An 18122-nucleotide genomic window follows, 5' to 3' on the forward strand; every position below is an offset into this window, starting at 1 on the left:
ACAGGGAAGAAGAGCCACTTAATAATTATCAGAAATAAGAGAAATAACAAAGACCAACCTCCAAGGGAAAGGAACAACTTCAGATAGAAATCCTGAGGTCCAGAAAAGAAAGCTCACATTTAATTGAGACTCAGTTGGGTCAGAACGAAGGAGCCCACAGCTGCAGTCCTTCTGCAGGTGGGATGCCTGTCTCTGCCCCGCACCTGCGCTCCAGAGCTAAGGACAGCCTCTGCGAGCCTGGCGCGAGCCTGGCGCAAGCCTGGCTCACTTTAACACGAGCTGTCTTTCTTCCAGCCATGTCGGTGGGACACCATCCTTCTTTCTGCACCTGTTTACCCTTGCGAAAGATGAGCTTGTTCTGCCTCGAGCTCCCAGTGCCAGGCCCCAGGGAGACTTATGGGTCAGAAGAGCAGATGCTATCGCAGCAAATATTTTTCATGGTACTGGGAAGGAAGAAGCAAGTAGAGACATTGCTGCAGGGTGGCAAGGGCTTGATTTCCAAAGCAGCTCTTTGCATATAACCCTGGGAGCAGCCCAAGGCAGCGAGGAAGCATGCCATCCCTGCTATTGTCTTCGTCTGAAGCTGCCCAGCTGTGCTGTATAAGTACCCCTCTATTTCCTTGCATCTTGGTAATTCTAGTGCCCTTATAATATTATGAGAGCTAATCGATCAGCATGGGGCACAGCAGCTCGCAGCAATAGCAAAACATTTGGCAGATACTCTTGGCCTGGAGCATGCGAAGTGCCGTAATGGTGACTGCAAGTCAGGCTGGGCGGTTGGTTGATGAGTTGGGTGGGCAAGCAAGTGTGCATGGGACCGGGCAGATCTGTCGGGGTTCTGCTCACCCAAGTGGCCCTGTGCTACCTCTGCCCTCGGTGACAACACCTGATCATGGCTGTTTTGCAGACCCAAGCTTTACCTCGAGGCCAGGCCATGGGAAGCCGCCTGGCAGGGCTCTTCTCTACCCTGCACTGGCTATGACAGCTTCAGAGAGTCGTTAGCAAGCAAGGCGCGCTTGATGTGAATAATTAAAATACCTGCTGTGCTTTCAAATAGTTCAGAGCCAGCCTTGGAGCTGCATGTGTGAGCGATGCCTGCTGTCTTTGGAGGAGGCCTAAGGAAAGAGAAGGGAGGAGGGTTGATATCCAGTGGGAAATTAAGGGCTCAATGCTCCTTCTGGCAGGAGCAGGGATGGTGCTGGCAGCTCCTTTAGGGATGCGGGCAGTCCCTACCCCCAAGTGGAGACTGGAGGCTGACACAGCTCACCTTGCTGATGAACGGGTGTCTCTTGGTACAAAACTCTCCAAAGTCTCCTCTCTGCCAAAGGTTTGAGAGGCGGCTGAGCTTAGCAGCTGCCCTTCCAGCTGTCGCAGGGCTCTTGCACTGGTTAAGCTTTCTGAAACCTACAAGATGAGGACGTGGGGTGGAGAGACAGGGCCAGCACCACAGCTTTGGGGGCAGCAAGTTGTTCTGTCAGTGCAGGCAGCATGGGGCACCTTGCCTGAGCACTCACAGGCAGAGTCTGGGGAGGATGCGCTGTCTTTTCCAAAGATGCCGTTTCCCCAAGACATCAATTAGACACTGAAATGAAAACAGTTTCTGCATGAGCAATTAACAAAGAGTTTCCTGCAGTATCTCAGTGGTCGGACTCCCTCTGTTCCTGCGATGCTGTCGCTACCCCCAGCTGCCTCCAAGTTTTTATCACAATAGCACTGAAGGGCCCCATTCCCCCACCGCTGAGGAGCTTCATGCAACGGGGGAAGATATCAAATACCATGTCGGTGTCAGTGTCGCAGGAGCGTGGAGCTGGGAAGCTGTAAATCATCTCTTCTTGCAGAAAAATGGATTTCTAGGCAGGGGATGGAGGGGAAAATGACATTCCCCATGAGTTAGTTTCAGATTGAATTAAACAATTGGTTGACCATAGATCTATATTTTTTTCTATATATATTTTGCCACGGAGAGCCTGGGCAATTCCAAATGGGGTCACTGTGCAGTGATTTTTTTTCCTCCATTTTTTTTAATTCAGCCAATGATCCAAAAAATAGATTATTTTCACAGCTTTGCCATAAATACCTCTAGGGCAGGCAAAAGCTGAGTTTCTAGTAGAGACAGGAAAAATAGGCTGTTTGGGGACTGGGACATGGCATGGTGAGGAGGGAGGGAGGGAGAGGTGTGTGCCGGCAGCTTTGCAGCAGCACGTGAAAGGCATCCCGACGTTTGGTCCTTTCCCCAGTCTCACATGGGGAGTGGGAGCTGCCGCCTGCCCCCCTTGCCCATGGCCCTTCGACCACGAAAGGCGAGGGCTCCAGAGCTGAAGATCAACAAATTAGTCGTCTTATTCCCCTATTGCAGAATGCTATCCATCTAAAGATTTCTTTTAATTTAGAGCTGTGTAGAGTTTGAAAAGCCCTTCAAGTTCACTTGGGCTGATGAATTGGTAATTGAGTGTACCTGGATGTCGGTGCCGTCTTTGCCTCTCTCTGCATTTGTATCAGTCCGTGTTTGTTTTCCCGAGCTGTAAATCACTCGGAGCTTGGAGAGGCTTTTATCAAATCCTGCTAGGAGCCAGTCGCTTTCCCTTTCACAAACACATTGCTAATGCCACGTGGAACCCACTGGCTTTGCTGCTCATTTAAAAACAATGAGGATGTTATTAAATGGAAAAAAAAAAATTCCTTAGCAACAGGGGGAAAGAGGAGGAACAGAATTGCTCCTGTCTCTCCGGTGCTTGCTCCTTCGGTCTAATATCTGTCCCATTGATCTCCTAATATGCTGTGCTTTGAAAGCCTGATTTATTGCCCCACGCTCTCTTATCTCCCTGCGTGTCTCAGTCTGTTAGAGCACACATTGTTCTCAGCTTCATTAGCAACCAGGCGAGTCGGCTGCTGGCCCTTGGTCCAGCCTCTGGCGAGCAGCATGCCACCTCTTGGGCTGCAAACTGGTGCCCCTTTTTGTGCAGGATCTGGCCCAGCCCTGGCCAGCACTGGGCATGGAAAGTTAAGCACACAGTTTAAGGGGGTCAGGCTCTCCAGCTTAGCGTCTCCAGGTTCTCCAACAAGTCCTTGGTGTCCACCTCTCCAGTGGCCTCTGAAGATACCTGGCCCTCTCCATCAGCTGTAGATAGACCACAGCTGGCTCTGTTCCCATGTTACCCATATCTATGGCTGATATTTGGTCCGGTGAACATGCTCTAACACTGACAGGTTTGGCAAAAGGGAATTTCAAATGAGAGAGGTAACAGTCCTGATTTGCAATTCTTGGAGCCGCTCTGGTCTCTCATCCAAAGGGGGAACTGAAACAGCACCATGTGGCCAGCATAACCCATCAGCACAGCCTATGTTTTGAATATAGATTGTTATAGATTGTTATGGTGTGAATTTTGGGGTTGTCCTATGCAGGGACAGGAGTTGAACTCGATGATCCTTGTGGGTGCCTTCCAGCTCAGGACATTCTATGATTCTATGGTTCTATGATTTTCAATGAACTGTTACAGTGCTATTTGCTTAGGAGAAAAAAATGGCAAGTTATTTGCATTAACAAAGAAATGTGAGAACTTTGCAATCTGCATGTGAACATTTCATGGGCATAAAATGAGGTGAAGTTTGCCAAACAGATTATTCGTTATGAATTGTTCTTTCAGCTCTAATTGCTTGGGTCTAGCTGTTGTTAGAAGGACTGTGTGATGCCTTTGTAGTACATAGTTAAGGTCAGAAAATTGTTGGTAGACATGACTTCAAGTTAAGACAGGCTTTTCCTTGGGTGTAATGGTACTCTACCTGCTTAGTTTAGCAAGAGAAATAAATGATGCTGCCTGAATTCTTGTTATCGCTGCGCAGCCCAGATAGCTAATGGAGACTGAGTTGTGCTTTATTGACTCCCACTTTATCTGTAGAAGAAATAATTAAATTCACCTGCAGAATCCCCATCTTCTCATGCATGGCAGCGTGCAACTTCCCTGCATCTTAGCTAACTAGATTAGAGATTACTCATGCCAAGTTCACTGATGAGAATGCACAAGCTAGAAAGGATCTGGCTTGGCTTTCAGATCCCAGGCGGTGTTTTCAGGACTTACGCTTAGGAAAAGCGTCACTTTTTTTGCTTCTGACCTGACAAACTTTGGAAACCTGGAGGAACAACCAACAGGGAGCCCCACCGTCTGTCTTTCAACAGCTTTGTCTGAAATGGAGCTACACTTTAAAGTCTCACCAGTTCAGCCTTTCACTTTACAGAATATGTGCCCGTCTCTAAAATACCAGGTTATTTTTTCTTACCCCCATAATACTCTCATCCGACATTCACTCTCCTGGAAATCACTGATCCAACATTCGCCTACCTGCATTCAAATACCTGTCATTGTTCTTGCGCTACTGTCCTTCTCCTTCCAATTTAGAGATTATATTTCATAACTGACCTCCAACTACCTATTGCCTCCCTGTGACACTTCTCACCCTTGTCTACCTGATTGATTAGTCTATTATGTTCTCCACTCTCCTGATGACTTACAGATTGCCCGGTATCTGTCACAGGCTTGCTTTTGTTCTGTAATATTTATTCTTGGAGTTTTGCAACGCCCTCCAGCTGCCATTCTCTCTCCCCGTTCACTGTCCTCTGCCTGCCTCTCTTGTGAATGTCTAGTTTGGAAAAAGGAGAAGAAATCTTTTGCAAAAAAAAATCCTACCTGCTGTGGGTTCACACATATGCTGGTTAAAAACCACGTTTAAGACGCTATCATTTTCAATGTGGGTCTTTATTTTCTTTGCACCATTTGGAGGTAATAAAATGTCACCAGATCTGACTGTGATTGGTGACATGGCTTGGAAGGCAGCTTTCTCCAGAAAATTTCCTCCACCTGCATAAGTCAATGAAACAGCGACAGAGCAGGGAGCAATGTTGTGTTTAAAGATTCGTGTAGGTAGGAGGGTTCTGCCTCTGCCGGGGGAGAGGTCTGGGACGTGTCCCAGATCCATCCATCTCCCTGCACTTGTCAGAGGTTGTCCAGCTCTCTGATATTGTTCCAGGCTTGTCCCAGCTCTGTCCATCACTCTGACGTTTAATTAACTGCCCTGTTCTCCTGGATCTTGCACTGGATTTGTGTTGTCTTTCTGAAATACCTCTTAGGTCATGTCTGAGTATTACTAACAGGAAGAATAATAAAATGGGTGTCACTAATATTACTATTATTGTTATTATGTTGATGATAATAAAACAAGACATTGAGTATCACAGATGAGTACTGTTACGATCAGTGTCACTTCTTCTTGCTATACTGGTTGTCTTGCATCACAGGTGAGCAGGAGCTTGACAGCAGTGGTAAGCATAGAGAGCCCATGCCAGTCAGGCATCCAAAACTAAAAGAAAAACAGAGCAGGGGTTGGAAGTGACCAATGAGGACAATAAAATCACACTTAAGATTTAAAATCACATTTATGAGACCAGTCCTCAGGTGTAAGGGTGATTATTAAGCTTATTAAAATCTGTCCCTGCTGGGTGGCTGTTGCTGGTGGTGGCAGTGGCTCCTCACTCCTCCAGGAGGTCTGCGTTGATGTCTGTCTTGTACCATCTGCCCTGTGCATGCCCAGAGCTATCCATCTTCCCTGTGTCTCTTTCAGTCCCTGTCTGGCATTTGTTCCATTCTTCTTACTTCAGTCCCAGATCTCCTTCCAGCATTTCTTACAGACCCTCCTCTGCTGGCGGGTGGATTTCTTTTCCCTTTTATTTACTATGTTGAGCAGCTGATCTCATTTGGACTTCCCCTTGGTCCTCTTGCTGTTCACATCTGGTCCCTGCATCTCTGTGTCTGATCCATGACTTGAGTAGCTGTGCTGTCCCTGGGATGGCTTAATGTTAATCAAGCCATCAATCAATCTTTTATATCCCCTGATGAAACTCCCTCTTACATTTTCTTTTTCTTCCTTGCAGTTCAAATACTGGGCTTCGTGACCGTCCTGCAGGATCCCGAATGCTGTGTCCAGTGTGCCTCCCAGCCCCTGCAGACAACAACTAGGAGACGTTCATGACTGTAGCAGGAACCAGCAGCAACACACAGGTGCAAAGGTAAGGGGTGACCTTTTGAATTGCACCTCCAGAGTGAGAGAAGTAGCTGGTGTGAGACAGCTGGCCATGGGAGAGAGACAATGGGGATCGCATGGATCGATCAAGTCTCTCTGGGGAGGGTTCAAGTACCTGGAAATCCTCCCTGGGTGTGGAGCACGAAGGGGAGCCTCATGGCATTCATTTCCAAAAGGGAAGAGGCTGGTGCAGACATGGACAATGATCTAGGGTTATGTTTCTCATGTTGTTCCTGGGGTGATCTCTGGCAGACCTCTTCTCTGAATGCTGACTAAGTGTGGACCTTCCCAGGGAAACCCTGAATGGCTGAGCTGCGACTCCTGCACTCCTGAAAGTGTGGTAGCAGTGAAAATTATCATAAAGTTATAACTTTTTTTTTTTTTTAAGATTGAATTCACATTCCCTTGTTAAGATTTAAGGAATACGGAAAAAATGTACTTTTTTCCCCAGATGGGAAGTGCAATATGTGCCTCCATCCCAACTTCTACAAAATTGTGTTTTACAAAGCAGAAAGAGAACATCAGGTTCATGTTGGTGCTGTAATTTAGTTTTCTAAGACCAGAGTTTGCCATGTGTTTCCTGTTGAAATGACTAGCTGTGCTGGGCACTCAGAAATTTTCTCCCTCTTTCTCATCTCCACCTTGACATTATGAAAAGGGTTTTCATCAATCCGTCGAAAGAAAGAGATAACTTTTGTATAAAAGTGCACAGTCGACAGGGTTGAGTTTTTTGGGTAGTGTGTAATTTTTTTTTACACTGTTATTATTTAAAATATGCTTTTTAAAAGGACAAAAGGGAATAGTTTAATGGAAACAAATTTCTATAGCAAAATGTGCAGCTGGATAAAAAAAAGATTATTTCTGTTATTGCTTGGGTAGACAGGTGAATTTGGAATTTGAGTACAAAAGGTGTTAAAAAGTGTGCTTAAACTTCTCTTCAGTGTGCTGTTGAGATTGAAAAGAGTAATTTTCAGAGAAAAACTTTTCTCCGAGCCTCCATTTCCAGCATTGTCAAGTCTACAGCAGCGGCCTTTTCCCACAGCTATTATCATGTTTTCACCTTTTCTTCTTCCACCTCATTTGTTCTTTTTTGAAGAAAATGTAGTGCTGGTGAAAGGCGTGCAGGTCCACACGCTGGAGCTGGTCTGGAAGGGAGGAACAGCGGTGCTGGAGGTGCATGGGCATCTATGAAGTTCAGATGAGACTGAGAAGATAGAATCCCTGACGGGAGGGAGGGAAAGATGGACATCCTGGCCTGGGGGTAGTCATTTTGTAAGCACCTACAAGTCTACAGCTCTTAAGACGCCCTTTCCAAAGTGACTTTTAACCAAACAGGAACCTAAGCATCATTGAAGATAAGCAGAGCTTAGGTGCTCAGGTCCCTCCGGGCAGACATAAATATCTCAGCAATGCAGACAGATAGACAGCAGTTGCCTGTCCTGATGGATCCAGACCCAGAGCCAGGCAATGAATTACAAATATAAGTGCCAAAACAGCAGGCTTGGGACACAAAGGATAAAAGACAGTTGTGTTATTTGAGCTGATAAGCCCTGCGTCTCAAAGATGCTTGCATCAAAGGCTCCTGCAGGGTTTTCACAATTGAGTGTTATACCATCCAGCACTGAGTTACCAAAGATGTAAAATGGGACTTGCAGAGAAAGCTTCATGCCTGCCACAAAGGAGCAGAATAAGAGTTTGTTTTGAGAACTATTAGGCTCAATAATTCGGGGCTGGTCTCCGTGGACACTGTGAGATATTGCTCCCTGCAGAGCAATGATTGCCATTAATATCTCAGCTCCCTGCCTCCTTCCTCCTTCTTCTGCCCTCTGCAAGGGCTGGGTCAAATGCTGCCCAGCCAGCATGAACAATATTTCCCCCTTCTTTGGTAATTATTGTCCCTTCTATTCATTTCTCAGAAGTCTTTTCACAAGCAAGAGGTATTTTCAAGTGTTGCAAGCATTCATCTCAATGTACATTTTCATGGCTATTCTTCTTGGAAGAGCTGGAGAGCTAATTTACTTTATTAGACCAAATGAAAGGAGCTTATGAAGGTAGCCTGTGCAGCATTGTGCAGGGGGTCAGGGAGCTAGAGAGGAGAGTCCTCCGAGATTGCCACTGAATTCCTTGCGGAAGCTGAAAAGTAGGTGTTGCTGTTTAGTTTGGCGCCGTTCTTCACATCATGTAGGCTCCCTTTCAAACAACCAGTGCTGAGATCTTCTGCATGGTCCCATTACTGGTCTAGCCATGAAGGCTTAAGAGCAGTCACATTTGTATGGAAGCGTAAAGTCTTTGGATTGGTAAGCCTGGAGGTAGCTGTGCTCACAGCACTGGATTGCTCGTTCAGGGAGCAGGTGCCCAGGTGATTCTGGTGAAGGTCCACATGATGGGGAGCTCCAGCCAGCCCATTCCTGATGTGGGCAGGTAGCCGGCGACACCCGACTGTGCGGACCCTTCTCCAAGAGGCTTCGTGCAATGAGCAGATGACTGAAAATCATCTCCTGGGCAATTCACTTCATTCATCAATTAAATTGTTTGCTGTGAACAGTTTGGCCCCGTCCAGCTCCAGGATTTCAGCCTTGTAATTTAGCTGGCAGAGGACAACGGCACCATGTCCGTGAAATCTGCCTGCCAACTGCTTCCCCTGCTAAGCATTTTCTAGGCTAACGATCCCAAAAACCTTGCCAGCAGCCCCAGCTCTGTCCGTTTCAGGGCAAGCCACTCATTTAAATATGAGCACCTCTAAATGACTCCATCTGCTAAGTGACGTTAGTAAAGAAAAGATTATAGCAGGAGTTATTGCTGTGTCCTCGGGTTATAACACTGTTATAAAATGGGCTGGAAGAACAAGGGGACTGTGAGGAGTCAAGGCTCAAAACCACCTGGGTGACTGTCAGCTTGATTTATTTTCTTGCTCATTAGATAAATTAGAAAACTGGCAAAAGAAATCACTGCCCACTCTCAGCTGCTTGGTAACCTGCCATGTGGCACGAGATGCCGGCCGCAGGGAGACACGGCTCCTTCCCACCTCCCTGGCCCCTCTCCCCCAGCCACCCCAGCACTGGGGCAGGAGGGCAGGGACATGGGATGGGACTTGGGACTGCTGATGCCACACATCTACTCGGCGGTTCTGTCATCCTAAACCACCTCATTGACCCATCTGGCTGACTACTGGCAACCACTAGAGTTTTGCTTTTCTCTGATACTGTTGACTTTTGAATAGCAGCACTTTTATAGGGTGAAAACAGCAGTACCAGTATTGCTTTTGAATACTAGCTTTGACCTCAGAAGTGTTCGTTACCTTCATTTCACAAATGAGACAAACTAAACTAAAATAACTCAGTTTGTGGCAGTATCATCAGCCAGGACCTGCTGCCCTTCAGAGTTGCTGGTCAACATTTTGGTCTTTGGTATTCAGGTGACTTGTGATCAATCTGCCTCCAGCAGCCACTCTTGCTTATGAACCAGACTAACTTTTGTCTGTCAGGATGGAGCTTAATGGTCAGATTTGCTTTAAATCCCTTGGTAAAATTCACTATGCAGGAGGTCAGACTACAGTTACAGTGCCTTCTAACCTAAAAACTCAATGAAGTCTTCAGGCGACGTAAGCAAATGTTAAATTCGGATCATTTGAGCCATCTTCAGTATGTTTAGCTGCATCTGATGCACTTCCATAGTATGAAATGAGGCTGCTGTTACACACGTAGTATTTACATATGAGGAAAAGCTTCCAGACAGGATGAGCTATTAAGAGTCTGCAATGCATTTCTCAGCCAACGTGGAGGAATCCCTGGTGCAAACAGATGCTGAAACTGGGGGAGAAACAGGGCAGGGACCTCCCAGGAATGGAGGGAGAGCGGCACAGCACCTTGGGGGTCCCAGCACCGCTGCTCCAGTGCAAGGAGGTAGGGCAATACCTGCCCTGCAGACTGTGGTCGGAGCAGATTTTTGCTGCTTCCCATGCCCCTTCTTCTGCCTATGGGACTTCTGCACTGCCTGCACAGAGTCCTTGTCACCCTGTCTCCGGCAAGTGTTGGGATGCGTGTGTCCCCATGGCTCAGCCTCCCACCAGGTGTGCGCCCATGTGTGCAAATGCTGCTGGGCAGCATAGGGCGGAGGAGACGGGGCTAATTCCTTCCTGAGACTTGCAAGGAATCGGCTTATGGCCTGAAGCTCTGATTACTCTTATCTTAGCCTACGTGATGGTAACCACATCCTGAAATTACCCGGCTTTTTTCAAAATCCAGGGGCTGGTCTGGACTCACCTGACCGGTGTGAGCAAATTCCAGCCCTGCTTTTGCCCACAGAGGGTTTGAGGGGCTGTGAGTCAGCGCAGACCTAGGGCTGAACTTGGGGGAAGAGGTTTGAAACTCCAAACGCACCCAATGGGAAGTGTCTGGGTGCGATGCCTGATCCCACCTGCCAGACCTGATGGAGCCCAGAACAGAGTGGCCCCCTTTCCAGCCACCGCACTGGAGCTGAGTGCTCAGGCAGACTCACCTGCTGGGATCCTGGCAGCTAACGTGCCTCCGAAAATGGCTGGCAAGAGATAGATCCTGTCAAGTAAAAAACGGAGTGAAATGTTTGGCTGATGGGATTAAACTGCAAATCCCACCTGTCTGTGGCATGAGATGCAGCACCACATGCTCCCACCCACCACTGCTCCCTGTCTCCCACTGCTGCCTGACAAGCCCACTCTGCTTGGAAATTAAAGTGGGGAAATCAAAGTCCTTCTCCCCCCACTCCTGCTGTGCCTCTCAGCCACTGACATTAACACCGAAATGGCTGACATTAGCTTTGAATGGATTTTAATAACCCCCTTGCGAACCTGAATTACCCGCGCAGCGTGAGGTCCGGTATGCGCTTGGAGACCTTGCGATGAGAAGGGCATCGGTGTCTGGACATAGGGCCAGACCCACTCGAGGAGCTGCGGTGGCTTCTGCCGATGCAACCCCTGGCACGGGATCCTGGCAGCTGTCTGGCTCCTGGAGAGCCGCTGCTCCGGCAGCTGCTGCCAAGTGTCTTACCCCCAGTGGGTCTGCAAGGGGCTTGTGAGCTTCCCAGCACTGGGGATGCTGGTCCAGGTGGCCACCTCCATGGGATGTTTTCCACTCTGGGGCATGGTACGGGCTGCTGCAGGGTGTTGGGAACCCCCCTGATGCCATGAATGAGAGTGGCCCCAGCCCCTACCAGCACGTGGCATAAAATAGCAGCCTTGGTTTAGCAGAGCCCTGTGGACGGGATACTCAATAAGGTCATGCCTGGCCCAGCTGAGACTTCAGACTAGTGTATGAAAATCTAGCAAGAAGATTAAAAGGTGTCCCCAGGCAGAAGAGGGTATTTATTTCTTTCTTTGTGGCTGAGATGCGCGTGGCGTGGGAGTCACAGGGCCGGTGACCTCCCCTGAGCACTTGCACGTGGGCAGCGCCATGTCCCCGTGTGGGCTGATCTTGGGGACAAGGCACTGGCTGGAAAAGCTCCTTCTGAGACGCAGGCAGGCATGTCCAATTTCCCCTCCCACACCAGGGAAGGGCATCCCACCTGGGCTGCGGGCTCGGCATCTTCACCACCAGCCCTGCAGCTCCTCCATGAAGGGAAAACCCCACGTTTTCCTCCTCTTTTACAAGAAGGAAAGCTAAGAAAGATTTCAGGTGGTTCTCACATCTTCTGGAAGATGAAGGGCCTGGAAACATGTTTTGAAGTCACTTTTCCTCAGTCAAAGGTCCCAAGATCTGACTGAGCAATGCAGCCTCCTTGGCCGGTCACAAAATCTCAGCACCGTCTGGGTGAAGAGTGACGGTTTCGAAGTACCATTGAAATCCACATGTATTTCCAGTATGAAAACAGGAATATCCACAGAGATATGAACACTGGCTCACAGCTCAGGTGGGCCAGCAGCTTCTCCAAGTCAGGCTCAACAGGGACTGTGAAATCATCAGGCGCTTTAAAGAACTGAGGACTGAAAACAACCCCTTAAAAAAAGTCTGTGATAATGATTGAATTATATTTAAGAGGCTCATTCGCACTAAGTAAATGCAAATAGTTTACATGGAAAATATTTTCCATTAAGCTCATTTCTACATAAAATGCTAACAGATTGAGATTATGACTCTAATGATTATTTTTATTGCCGGTTTGCATTTAAATGGCATAAATTTCCCCCCCTGTTCTCTCTTTGGGTTAAATCAATAAAACCTATTAAGAAGGTTCATCTTCCTCTAAGATTCCTCCCTCTCTTCTTTCTGTCTCATCTCCACTGGTGCCCTTTTTATCCACCCACCACCAGAGATTTTTCAGAGCTGCCTCCACGATATTGGTGCCGAGGATTTGAAAATCCCCTTTGGCAGAGCAGAGTGAATCCGGTCTTTGCCGAGACAGGGGACTACAGAGCAACTCAAGTGCTGTTTCCTTTCCTCAACTTGGGCCATATTGCAAGGAGATGCAGTTGGAGTCGGCTCTTCTCTCCTCTGAGCCTCTCCCCTCCTGTTTTAATGGAGAAGCTATACTTATCAGTATATCTGTACCTCCTCAGCTATGGAAGCTCTTGTCGTGCTCCTTCAAACAGTGGCTGTGGTTCACCGAGCAGGTGCTGGGTTTCTGTTTGGAGAGGAGTTATCCTGGTATATACACAGTGAAAGCCATTAAGACACTGACCTTTAAATTGGGCTTCTTCCTGCTCATGGAGGGAGGAGGTGGGTTGAGTGCCCAAATCTTATTCATTTTAATGACAAATCCCTCACATGGAGGCTTTGAAATGCTCGGCTTTAATGCAGTTCGCCTCCCTCTGCTGCAGCTTGGCTTTCCTGTGGAGGGGATGTCTCTGCTTCCCCTGCATAGTGACAGACCCTGTAGATTTGCTCCATAACTACTGTGCCCAGGTACCATTGTGTATGGATTTATGAGCTCAGGGCAGTGCTAGCGCGGGGATCTCCATGCTCCTTAATCAGTATCGCTGACCTTTCTTCCCTCTATTACTCTCAGCATCACTTTTTTTCTAGCTTAATTTGCATAGGTTTCATGTTATCCATGTTTTTGCTTTGTCCCTGTTATCCCATTACCCTGGATAATCAAAGTTGGCTGTAATAGAAACGGCAGAAACAATTTGCTTACCCTCCTATTACAAGATATTCCCTCTACTAAGTCTGAGAATACCTGCAGTTCTGTGGTAATGCTAATTAACTGTGCATACATAGAGAAAGTAAAGCAAACGGCACCAGGATCCTTTGGGACGGTGGGGATTAAAGAAAGATAAGATGTTATTCTCCTCTTTCTCTGTGCTTCAGTGTCCCTACCCTCAATGGAAATTGCTTTGTGTTTATAGAATAAAATGTAATATGTGCTGGGGGGAGTTACTGACTCTGCAGAGAGGTGGAGTTGGAAGGAGCAGATTTCCCGGCTAGCAAACCCACTATGAAAGTCATGATCCTCCCCAGTGTCTTGCTCCTTGTCCCTATTCGCAGAGAGGGGGTAGGATGGGGCAGTCTTTACCCTGTGCCGGTCCCCAGGCCTCAGAGCCTGGTGGTGCTGAGTAGGGTTGTACATAGGCAGTGATTCCTCAGGGCTGCAGCTATCCCCCAGAGCTGGGCTCTGGCATCATACCGCTGGAAAAGCTCCTGTCCAACCTCAAGGGCTGGTTGAAATAGTGGCTGTAAATGTGAATACCTGTTGCAATGGAGGGTACCTGCTGTTGGCTGTTGCATCCATCAGAATGCTCCTGTACCCTTCCCACATCTTGGGCAGCTGACACAGTGGCAGTTTCAGAGCAGGCCAAAGTCCTAGGGAAAATAAGGAAGATGGTAATGAGAGAAGGAAAATCATCAGGAGAGGGGAGATGCAGTGGCAGGACAGATTGTCCCAGCCATCCCTCTTCATTTTGCACTGCATAGTGTCACGGGCTCAGGCTCACCACAGCCCATCCATGAAGATATGTGGGGCAATCTCACACCGTTTGCGTGCAACATCATCTAAAAGTCTCGCATGAGGCTTTCTCCTGAGTGTCAGCCAAATGAAGAGTGACTTACGCAGCCAGGCATGCGTGGAGGACTGTCAGAGCTCTCCATGCAGGAGAAATCCCACTCAAGTCCACCCACCAGCTCCTTGCCGAGCTCCCCAGCTCGTCTGCCAGCAGCATGGACAGACACCTCAGCGCACCCCAATGGAGCATTTGGAACTGGCCCTGGAGCCGCGAGCACAGACACGCTGTGTCCCTAGGTCTGGACCCTGTGCTACTGTCACCCCTGTGGGATGAAAGCTCCAGGAGGGTGCTTAGACAGCCCTAGCTCTTCCCCCGCCCCCAAAATTGTGAGGAAACTGTTATTTATCTGCGCTCTGATAATGACTGTACCTTTGATGCAATACTCATGTTTGGGATTTTACCACGTCTCTCATCCTCCAGGTCTGTCAAGGAGCTTTACGCAGCCATGATTCAGAAAAAGGCGTCAGTGGAGAGAGTCTGTAGATACAGCCAGCAGCTGTCATGTGGCGGGTATAAATAATGTATACGCACATGTGTATGAATGACCTACGAGCTCAGGACCTTCCCTTCCTGAATGGTAGCAACTCCTTTAAAGGATCCCTGCATCATGCCATGGCTCTGGCCATGCCAGAGGGCTTGGATGACACAGGCGTCCCCCACATCTGTCCGAAGTATATAGGGATGGGCATTAAAAGGGCTGATAGGGGTGATGGCTCAGTGCTGCAGGTCCCTCCTTGCCTGCTTGGAGCAACGTAATAACTCCTTCCTTGTCACTGAAACCTTCACTGCTTATTGCTCACCATCATTTCTGTGTGCAGTTTTAAGACTATAGGTACCAAAGTGCCTTGCTCTGCTCACAAGCCTTATGGTCAGTGAGATGCTTTGAAACTGTGCCCATGGTATTCATTTTTTAAAGCAACCCAGGTGCAGATTGTTGGTACAGGGAGTTGCAAAGGACTTTTAAGGTGCTTGGGTGCTAGCCAAAGAGATTTGCTGGTGCAGTCAGGGCCCAACAAAGTGTACACTGAGGGGCTGAACGAAGCCGTGCTGCGCCTTGCGCTGCAAAGATGCAGGTGCATCACCCCAGCTGAGAACTCAGTCCTGAAATACCTGAACCTCAGCAGAAGTGGGGAGGCTCAGATTTGAGTGCTGGCTGATGTCAGCCCCTAAATGAAGCCCTTTGTCTTATTGCCAGTCATCCAAAATGTTTTGGTTCTCACCAGGCAGCATAAGCTTTAATTGTAAGAGTGGGTTTAAAAATGAAAATATAACATGAGTTTGACTCATAGGAAGGGATGCTTGGGATGGGAGATGGGACAGTGTATCACTATAGGCAGTTGGGAATTTTGTGTTGGTTTTACATAGCTGAGGCAAAGATAAACTTCCTCTTAACTTCCCTGAGCAATATTATAATGATTTGACCCTTAAAATTAAAGATCTTGAGCTAAGCAGCTGGGCTACTGACTCCAGCACAGCCTCTGCCAGTGGAGTTCAAGCACCATGCTGAAATAGCCAGCAGCTTTTGACAGCAATTGCTCTCAGCGCTGTTCTGTCTCTTCAAGTCCTGACATCATTTGAGGGAAAAAAATAGGCAAAGGTTGAATTCACAGGCTTTGTTTCTCTGCAGTTCAAAGGAAAGAACAGCCTGGATTATAATTGGCACCAAGTTTTCCAACTGGTACCCGGGACAGTCCTGAAGACTGACACCCAGCCAGGCAGGCAGAGCAGCAGCCAAGGGGGGAAGGCTGTTTGAAGTGCTGGGTGCCTGCCACCCATCTGCAGGTACTCAGAGGTCTCCTTGCCAGCGTAGCACTGATCCAGGGGCAGAGGAGTGTTGCTTCATTTCTGATCATTAATGCAACGGTCTCTTCTCTGGTTTCCTTCCACTGATCTTCTCTGTGCGCAGTCCAGGGGGAGCCACATATTGAGTGGTTTGTGCTGGAGATCACAGTGCAGAGATAATTAAGCTGTTTTCTTACCCTTTGCATTTCCTGATGGTGCGGCTCAGCCTGGTCTCATGCCTCTGCCCAGCACCGGGTCCAGAGCCCACAGGGAGAGGTGGGAGGCAGATGCTCCCAGCCAGCTGCTGGCAGTGTGGGCTGCATGCCCCTATGGAGAGAAGCAGGAGTAGCTCAGGCTGTGGTCACCCTCAGCTTAACCCCAACACCTTGGCCAAATGGAAGTTGTCAGTGCTGATATGCAAACTTGCTCTGGTCTGTGGAGTGCAGGAAGCTCTTGGGATGGAGGGGGTGTCAGCTGGGGCTGTGAGCTCCGCTGGCAGCCAAGGGGTAGGCTTTGCTAGAGGAGCCTGGTGACAGTCTCCACCCTCCAACAAGGGTCACAGGGAGACTCTGGGGCCCTGCAGTGATGCATGAAACACAGGCTTATTTCAAGCACAGGCAGGGTGGGGAGCAGAGTAACCCACTTCGATAGCCACAGTCACCTTCCATCCCAATGGGGCTTGGGGCTTTCAAATCCCTTCTCGAGATCTGACAACAGCAACTTTCCTGGCACCCTTCTCCTTTGCCTGGGGAGCAGGAAGGCTCTCTGGACAGCAGCTCCAGCTGATGATTTCATTAATGCTTAGAATGGGGTCCCACCTGCTCCTCTCTGCAGGTTCAGCATCACTCCCACCTTTCTAGTCGCCTGCTTTCCTTGACCTCACCTCTCCTTCCTGAGATGGCTCATGGCTTTGCATCCTGCAGGCTTCTTTGTCCCTCCATCTTTGCTGCTCATCTATGACTTAACCCCAGGAAAGCACTTTTACACATGCCCTCTGCTCTGTGCTCATCATGCTCCATGCAAATACCTGCTTTGGCCCAGGAGCCTTTATCATTGTCACCAGCACAGTCTCAATAAGTCCTGTGCAAGACAAAAACCTCAGCAAAGCATTGTCAGCCTGCCTGTCCCAAGCCAAGCTGTAGCTATCAGTCCCAAAAGCCCAGTGGGGTGGATATAGTTATTGCTCGGAAGCTTTATATTTACCATGACCTTTCTGACATTACAGTAAATGCATTTCAGAGCCCGAGAAGTGTAAAAATAAACTGCAAGGAAATCAAGACAGCTAATTAGCCAAAGGTTACTGCTGGGCTCCGTGACTGTCAGCCCTTTTGAAGTTCTCCTTCACACAGGCAGATGTGTGTGCAATGCTGCTGCTCCTTTGAATAAATGTCTTGGTTTCCAGAGTGGGTTCATAGCTGGATGTGACTAAACACATGTGAGGCCTGTCACAGCAAGCTTGGGCAGGATGCTCACGTCCTTTAACCTTGCACTTCTCCAGTGCTGAAGAGCGTCTCATCTCGTGGAATGGCTGGTCAGTGTTGTGCTCTCAGCACCTCGTGAGCCGGGGTGAGCCAAGAGGTCGGGAGAGGCCAGAGAGCCACTTTTCTGCACAGTCAACCCTCTGTCTTGGAGATGCTCCTTCCCCTCTGGTGTTCCTGCCCTCTGCACTGTGGTCACAGCAAAGGAGATTGCTGGTCCGCTGGCTCCAGCTGGGCTGAGGGCTGCACCGGTCACCCAGGGTTTGGGTGGTGCCATTGGGGTGCTGCTCCCTGGGGATGAGGAGCCTGGGGAGTGCTGAAGCACATCCCCCAGAACATCATGGTCTCAGCCCACATGTCCATCATTCCTCAGTATCTGATATTTTCCTGAGGACAAGCATCTTGTGTGGAGTCGCAGATATACCAGACACCATGAGAGGAAGGGGTGAGGGGGTCCTCGCTGAGCTGAGGGCTGAGAGGGGTAAGGTTGCCATACGAAGACAGGCTGAGCAGGTCATGATGGAGGCCTAGGTGGACTATATCATGGTACTGTGTCCAGAGGGATGTTTTGTTTGTAATTGGGAAGGAGAGCTCTGGAGCAGCAAAGGACCCTTGCGACTTTGAGCCTTGTCCCTCCAGCCCAGCCATCCCCCAGCCCTGAGCTGTGGGAGCTTTCTCTTCCTGTGGTCTGAACTTCTCTGCACAGGGACCTTATAGGTAACACCAGTGTCATTCGTGCTGCTCCCTCCCTTCTCCTTTCAGATTTTCCTCCTTCTTTTGTTCTGCTTATTTGGAGCTCCATTTCCCCATGGCAAACC

At 48.7% G+C, this 18122-nt stretch overlaps 1 protein-coding gene across 4 annotated transcripts in view; it reads left to right on the top strand.

Moving 5' to 3' along the window:
- ELFN1 (extracellular leucine rich repeat and fibronectin type III domain containing 1) overlaps positions 1-18122 on the top strand; it is a 108854-nt gene that overhangs the window by 52842 nt on the left and 37890 nt on the right. For all 4 annotated transcript variants that reach the window (XM_087732223.1, XM_087732222.1, XM_087732224.1 and 1 more), the window contains one exon: positions 5924-6058. The gene's annotated coding sequence lies outside the window, so the exon portion shown is untranslated. The remainder of the gene's footprint in view (positions 1-5923; positions 6059-18122) is intronic.

Source organism: Nipponia nippon, unplaced genomic scaffold (assembly GCF_047370975.1).
Source record: "Nipponia nippon isolate SJK-2023a ecotype South Korea unplaced genomic scaffold, ASM4737097v1 scaffold_5, whole genome shotgun sequence".
Taxonomy (NCBI): domain Eukaryota; kingdom Metazoa; phylum Chordata; class Aves; order Pelecaniformes; family Threskiornithidae; genus Nipponia; species Nipponia nippon.